A 7,294-nucleotide genomic window follows, 5' to 3' on the forward strand; every position below is an offset into this window, starting at 1 on the left:
CAGAAACTCAGACAAGCCGCTGCAGGGCTACAATACTCTTCTATTTTAATATTTCAAACCTATTTTCAAAATTGTAAGTCCGCCATTGAAGGTAAAACAAGCTGACCCTAAGATATTTTTATTACATAGATACGTTGTCCGAGTTTTTACTGGCAAGACAAAAGCAAGGTAATTGCCCGACATTCACTTAGTCAACCTCCAACCACTGTCGCGGCTAGTCGGCTTACAAACTTTTTGTATTTTTTAAATATTTTGCCTTCCTGTGTTCTAGACGATGTACAAATTATACTCCAACTGTGAATGAGTATACACTATTAAATTTATTTTTAACTAATAAATGCATTTTGTTCGAATGTAATGGCCACGGCGGTCGACGCTCGGGCCCATTCGGGCACACTCGGGCCGTATCAATGCGAGCTGCTAGGGCTGTACAGGTATGTGACTATAGTAAATACTGCGCTGTTTTTATGTGCAATTTTGTTAGTCTATGACGCATCTATTTGTAAAACGTCATTGATCTTACCTATTTAATTTGATAGGCCCTCCAGTCTTCCTCACTTTCAGCGCTTGCTCCCAAAATTTTACGGCTTCAGGGAGAATTGTGTCCTGGAAAATATTGATAAATTAAATTATATTATTTCTTTTTACATGATAGCAGTTGGAAGTGGAACAGACTGCCGAGACGAATGGTTTGCTGGTGGTAGGATATACTTTATATCCGCCCAGATAGCGACCGCACACAAGGTGTTAAAACCCGCCATAGTGGCCCACGTGTGTCGCGTTCCAGGATCAGCCTGAGTTTCGGTTCCAACAGACATAATTGTGTCGACTGAGGGGTAATCATCTCTCGTCAGTCGACATTCTATTGACCCAACTCTTTACCATCAGGTGGAGCGGGGTAACTGGCTGCCCGTACAAAAAAGTAGTTCATTCAACGCATAATCATTTTCTCCCTATTCAAAAATATGAAATATAATTCTAAAAAATACTTACATTAATCATTAAAAACTTCTCCGATTCTAACCTGAAACAAAAACCCAAAAATTAATTATTGCATAAAACAACCATCGCTAGACTTAAGAATGGAACAGACTTTGGTGACCAAACATAACAATTCAATGTTACATGTGTATTTGTGAATTATCGCTTGCTTTAACTGTGAAGGAAAACATCGTGAGGAAACCTGCATACCTGAATTCTTAAGAATTTTAAAGGTATGAAGTCTTGGCACTACAACGTGGTGGACTAAGCTAACCCCTCTCAATATAGGCCCAGAAGTAGGACAGTGTATTGTGTTTAAAGAAGGGAAGGCTAACTTTCTGAAAATTGGAATATTTCTCCCTCCCTCACACCCGCCACTACAACTCCTGTAAGGATCAGCAGTGGCATTGTATGACACCGAGCGGTGAAGCTCGCCGAGTCTCAGCGAACACTAATCCGTCATTATCCCGCGAAATTAATCAAATAGAAAGATAAGGAGTTGGAAATATTAATTGTCCACTTCCCTCCATAGCAAAACGGGGACAAAATAATAAACTAAGGAGGCGTTTTAACCTCAAGGATAGGAGTTTACAACTAGATAAGCTAGTTATAAAGCACCACGGATACAATTAAAAGAAAGGGTCCTATCACATGAGCTGCTAGATTTGATATTTTGTATAAGTCAAATGCCTTGGAAAATCTCGTTTTCGATAACCACCTAGTTAAGAACGAATTCCTACTTTGAATTAAATCGGAACCCAAAAGACCGGATGCCAGATTTCAAGTCATGAGCTCATTCTGCGTAGATGGGACCATATATCCAGTAGTTACACTGGCTACAATGTCCTTCAAACTGGAACACAACAGTGACTACACACTGCTGCTTGGCAGAAATAGGCATTGCGGTGTTTTTTGTCGCGGCGAAATTTCCTTATTACTACCGCCTAACCTTCTTGGGGGGCGATTGAGCGGTTATGTTGGGGTAACCGTTGCCTTACGGCCCGACAAAGAGCTGCCAGAATTTGATCAGGACCTTCGGGCGGCCGCCGGGTCCCTGACCCTATATACAACCCAACCTAACGGCCTACCAACTAAAACTTCACGGTGGCCCTCTTCGGCGTATTAAGGACTGCTGCGGGCTTCCTCCGACGGTAATTGTCTTCGTCTACAGCCGCCCCTAATTGCGGTGGTATCTACTCAGGCGGACTCTCACATATGATAGACCTACCACCAGTACCTTCATCGACTTACTCTGAATGAAGTAACAAGTAATTTAATATTTACTTTGTAAATCAAACCTAACCACAGAAACCTCAATTTGGCACGAATTTGAGAACCTAGTTCGACCAATATTTCATCATGCAATAGGGTAGTTGACTTTATTTTAAATACATTTATCAAAAATGTAGTTAACCTAAATATTTTCGGAAAAAGAATTTTGAAAATTCACGCAATAATAATAAGTTAAAAAGCTTTGAAATTTGATTATAGCTGTGAAATTACTGTAATAGTGAAATGTGACGTCACCAGGTGCCACCAGCCATAACGCCGCGTGAGTGAGAAAAGGACAGCGCGATAACCCCACCACGTCCCCACTTTTACTCACAACAATATTTCAAATATGAATAACTGCTCTATTTTTCAACCAATTTTGATGCTGATTTCACAGAAGTATTTATTATATTATTTTCTGTTACATATAAAATAATAAACTAAATCAAACATAGGAAAGTACCCTATTGCCAAAAGGCTGTTAAATCACAAGTCTCTATTGATTGATGATTAATTCTTTCATAACCGGCCAATCTCAACGGAAAAGCCACGCAGGAGATATTATAGTGCACAAGTGTGTTCAGTACACAGGTGCACTCTCTGTATGTACCTTCGCATAGTCCAGTGAGACGGCAGACATGACCGGTGAGAGATCAGGCGCAGGACCAATGGCTTTACATGCTTTCCCAGGCACGGGTGTAATACTCTGTTGCAATGCCTATTTCGTTTAATTTTTATCCGTGGTGCTTTATGACTGGCTTATCTAGTTGTAAACGTCCTTGTCCTTGAGGTTAAAACGCCTCCTTAGATCATTATTTTGTCTCCCGCTTTGCTATGGAAGTGGACAATTAATATTTCCAACTCCTGCCTATATTTCTATTTGATTAATTTCGTTGCGGGATAATGACAAATTAGTGTTCCCAGAGACTCGGCGAGCTTCACTGCTCGGTGTCATACAATGCCACTGATCCTGGCTTACAGGAGTTGTAGTGAGTGTGAATGTCTCTGTACTTGGTTGACCTCCGTTGAGATTGACTGCCGTTCCCGAAAGTCAGTAAAGAAGAAATCAATTATATCACAGAAAATTACAAATGGAATTTCTAATCAGAGAATCTGATAAATAAAAGTAAAATCCACATCTATCTACCACAGAGATCATTTAACATTCAAAACGTAAATAAGTTATAGATTAGACATTTTATATTCATGGATTTACAAATTGAAATAATTTGTTATCAAATATCAAGGCTGTCTCATTTCTACGTCCATTTAATATTAATAAGGTGTATGTTTATTTAACTTAGTAGCTGTGTACGCGGCATCTCTTGCGTGGAAACCAGTGTGTTACTAATTTTTTCCCGCGTAAATCGCGACCAACTAGATTTTTTGCAACCACGTGACCTCTTCAACAGTAATCATTGTTTCAGTCAATTTACATAAAACCGTAATGTACTATTAACGTAAACCTTGCTCAAGTGTTGCACTATCTTTTAGTAAAAACGTATAAAAGTATGTTCAGTAGATTTTGAGAAAATAGATCACATACAGACAGCTTTTGGGGACTTTGTTTTATAATATGTATAGATGTATGATACACGAACGTCCATATAACTATTTTTCAAAATCTGAACTAAAATGGTAACCAAAACGTCACTGTTATAACCTATTTATTCACTTGCACAACAAATAATTTTACATTTGACTAATATTTTTATTGAAATTAAACAAATTTTCCGGATTCTATCGCGGTTTTTGTTTTTTATTTTTCTCCCGACGTTTCGAAGACTTTGCAGCCTTCATGGTCACGGGGGGGACTGAGGTGTTGTTCATCGGCAAAGTCAAAGTTACAATATCTACCTACATTTTACAATTATACAACTTTTTTAAAATTTTAGCTGTTGGTGGTCCGATCTACGCAGAATGAGCTCACAGTGCCTTGAAGTCTGGCAGCCGGTCTTTTGGGTTCCGATTTAATTAAATGTAGAACTGACCCATACTGATAAATATCTGAACGGTGAATCTCATCACCATCCAAAACAGTTAGCTACCGTGGGCAAATCTTTGTTTCAGAGAGCACAAGGAATCTGTGACGAGAAACACCTGGCCGCTGAGCTGCAACATGTCAAGCAAGTACTGCGAGACAACAAGCTCCAAATTCCACGCCGCCGTCACAGAAACCGAGTGAAACCAGCCACAGTTGAACGTGTTCCGGTTGTATTACCATATGTAAGAGGAGTCACCGACAAGATTGGCTACATCCTGAAGCGTGCTTCCATAAAAACTTATTTTAAGCCGCCTAAGAAGATTAGTCAATTTTTACCACCTGTCAAGTGTCATATACCTCTACAAGAACCGGGAGTATACAAAATAGATTGCAACTGTGGCCTCTCTTATATCGGGCAAACAAAAAGAAATATAGGGACCCGCGTAAAAGAACATATATTTGACGTGAAACACCGACGCTCGACGAAGTCTGCAGTCGCTGAACACTCTGAAGGAGGCGCCAATCATTATCTGCGACTAGACAAGCCACAAATCCTCGCCAAAGAACACCGATTCCTGCCCAGGATGATTCGCGAGGCTATTGAAATTAAAAAAACATCCTAATTTCAATAGGGAAGATGGTTGGAAGCTTGCACAAGCCTGGGATCCAGTTCTACATTGAATTAAATCGGAACCCAAAAGACCGGCTGCCAGACTTCAAGGCACTGTGAGCTCATTCTGCGTAGATCGGACCACCAACAGCTAAAATTTTAAAAAAGTTGTATATTTGAAAAATGTAGGTAGATATTGTAACTTTGACTTTACGGATGAACAACACCTCAGTCCCCCCCGTGACCATGAAGGCTGCAAAGTCTTCGAAACGTCGGGAGAAAAATAAAATACAAAAGACCGCGATAGAATCCGAAAATTAGTTTAATTTCAATGTCTAACATTCGCGTAAATATAAGAAATCATTAATATTTTTATTCACATCCAAGTTTACACTTAGACTCGTGTTCTTATATTATGAGCGCCACTCCGTATATAACCACACGCTGTCGATGTTGAAATCATACAAAAATCATGTGTACGGATTGCAGTACAATTGAGTCGAACACAATGAGTGTACGGAACGCCAGATCTAGCACGTAGTACATATATATCGATAGGTAAGTTTGTTTTCCACAGAGAATACAGGGGTAACAATATTAAAAGGCTAGGAACTACTGCCATAAACGAAATAACATTGTTCATTCATATATAATAATATCAGCCCTGTATTATATACTGTCCCACTGCTGAGCACGGGCCTCCTCTACTACTGAGAGGGATAAGGCCTTAGTCCACCACGCTGGCCTAGTGCGGATTGGTAGACTTCACACACCTTCGAAATTCCTATAGAGAACTTCTCAGATGTTCAGGTTTCCTCACGATGTTTTCCTTCACCGTTAAAGCAAGCGGTAATTCACAAAGAATACACACATGATTTTAAAAGTCACATGTGGTGCCCTTGGGTTTTAAACCTGCGGACATTCGTCTTAGCAGTCCGTTCCACACCCAACTAGGCTATCGCCGCTTTTATTCATAACGAATGAAAAATAATGTACAAAATAGATCACAGAAAGCTATCGTATCAGTATTAAAATCCCAATATAATTGTGACTGGATTTTTCCATCTTAAAAATAACTGAATCGCAGCTCGGAGTCAGGAACTTGGCTGTAACCACGTGCCTAAAGTACGTAAAGCCGTTGGTCTGATATCTCTCCGGGTATGTCATCTCACCGGACTATGAGAAGGAACAGAGAGTGCTTGTGTATTGCACACACTCGTGCACCATAATATCTCCTGTCTGATCTCCGTTGGGGGATTTTTTAAATTTAATTTAACAAAAGGCATAACATAGAACACAATCATTATAAAGAATACTCAAGCACTAAATTACATTAAGACTAGATTGTATTGCTTAAACCTATGCCCTAATTGAAATACCTACGGAAACGATTCTACAAAAAACAATTAACAATATAAACATCTGCTTATACTTAATTGAGTCATATAAACATAAATTGTATGGAAAGTAAATTGTACTACCTATAAACTACTTAATTTTCGATTGGCCGCCGTGGCCGAAATACGGCTAGGAGGGATTCATTCATTAATTAAAATCTTACCTATACACAGAATGGTCGTAGTATATGCTTATTCTTAATGGTTGGTCTATGCTACGTTTCTTGACTATGTGAGCTGGCTCGATGTGGACACCTCGGACTACCTGAAAGGAAAAAAACTTTGAAAACAGGTTCAAAAATATTTTATTTATTTAAAACTTTATTATACACCGTAAATATAAAAAACAAGACAAAGTATACAAACGGTGGAAATTAATAAAATATTGGTGGTACAAATGCCGGTGTTAGCTCTCGAGGCGATCTCTAACAACCTGGATGATGATAAAAATAGTTGAAGGGCAGTTTTAGTACAAGATCCCTGGTACACTTTTCATCGCTTATTACTATCAAGCTGATTTTTCGTGAGCTTCCTTTTGACTAGACGCCCAAGTTTTTCCTTACAGTAATGTTGGTAAATGGTAGCTTAATGGGGTAGCATGGATAAAATATGTTAATTTGACGAATTTTAAAAACTTATTACTAACCGAATTTTTCTTTGTTAATTATCGAGATAATTATCTAAATAACGTGAAAAAATAGATGAGTAACAAATTATACAATTATAAAATCAATTTATTTTGCTAACGTGGTTAATTTGTGATATTTAATATATACATACCAGCTTTGCTCGCGGTTTTGTCCGCGTGAGTTTTCCGGGATAAAAGTATGTCCTTCCCAGGATCTTAAACTATCTCCATGCTCAATTTCATCTAAATCCGTTCGGTAGTTTTTGAGTCTATCGCGTTCAGTCAGACAGACAGATACGGCGGAGGACTTTGTTTTATATTATATTTTTTAGAACTTATTAAGAGGAATAATTCTGTCATACATGTTTGTTGCGTAACTTTAACCGTTTTCTCATCACACGCAACGAAAGCTCACAAAAGGG

General features: G+C 38.7%; 1 long non-coding RNA gene across 1 annotated transcript; it reads right to left on the reverse strand.

Annotated features, from left to right (window-relative positions):
- Nucleotides 1-435: 435 nt before the first annotated feature.
- On the reverse strand, nt 436-6,512 carry LOC119191852. Its single transcript, XR_005113545.1, has 3 exons — nt 6,409-6,512; nt 994-1,024; nt 436-606 (listed from the first exon to the last, which is right to left on the reverse strand). It is a non-coding gene; the product is annotated as an uncharacterized LOC119191852 (long non-coding RNA).
- Between the last annotated feature and the right edge of the window lie 782 nt (nt 6,513-7,294).

Source organism: Manduca sexta, unplaced genomic scaffold (assembly GCF_014839805.1).
Source record: "Manduca sexta isolate Smith_Timp_Sample1 unplaced genomic scaffold, JHU_Msex_v1.0 HiC_scaffold_2001, whole genome shotgun sequence".
In the NCBI taxonomy this organism is placed as follows: Eukaryota; Metazoa; Arthropoda; class Insecta; order Lepidoptera; family Sphingidae; genus Manduca; species Manduca sexta.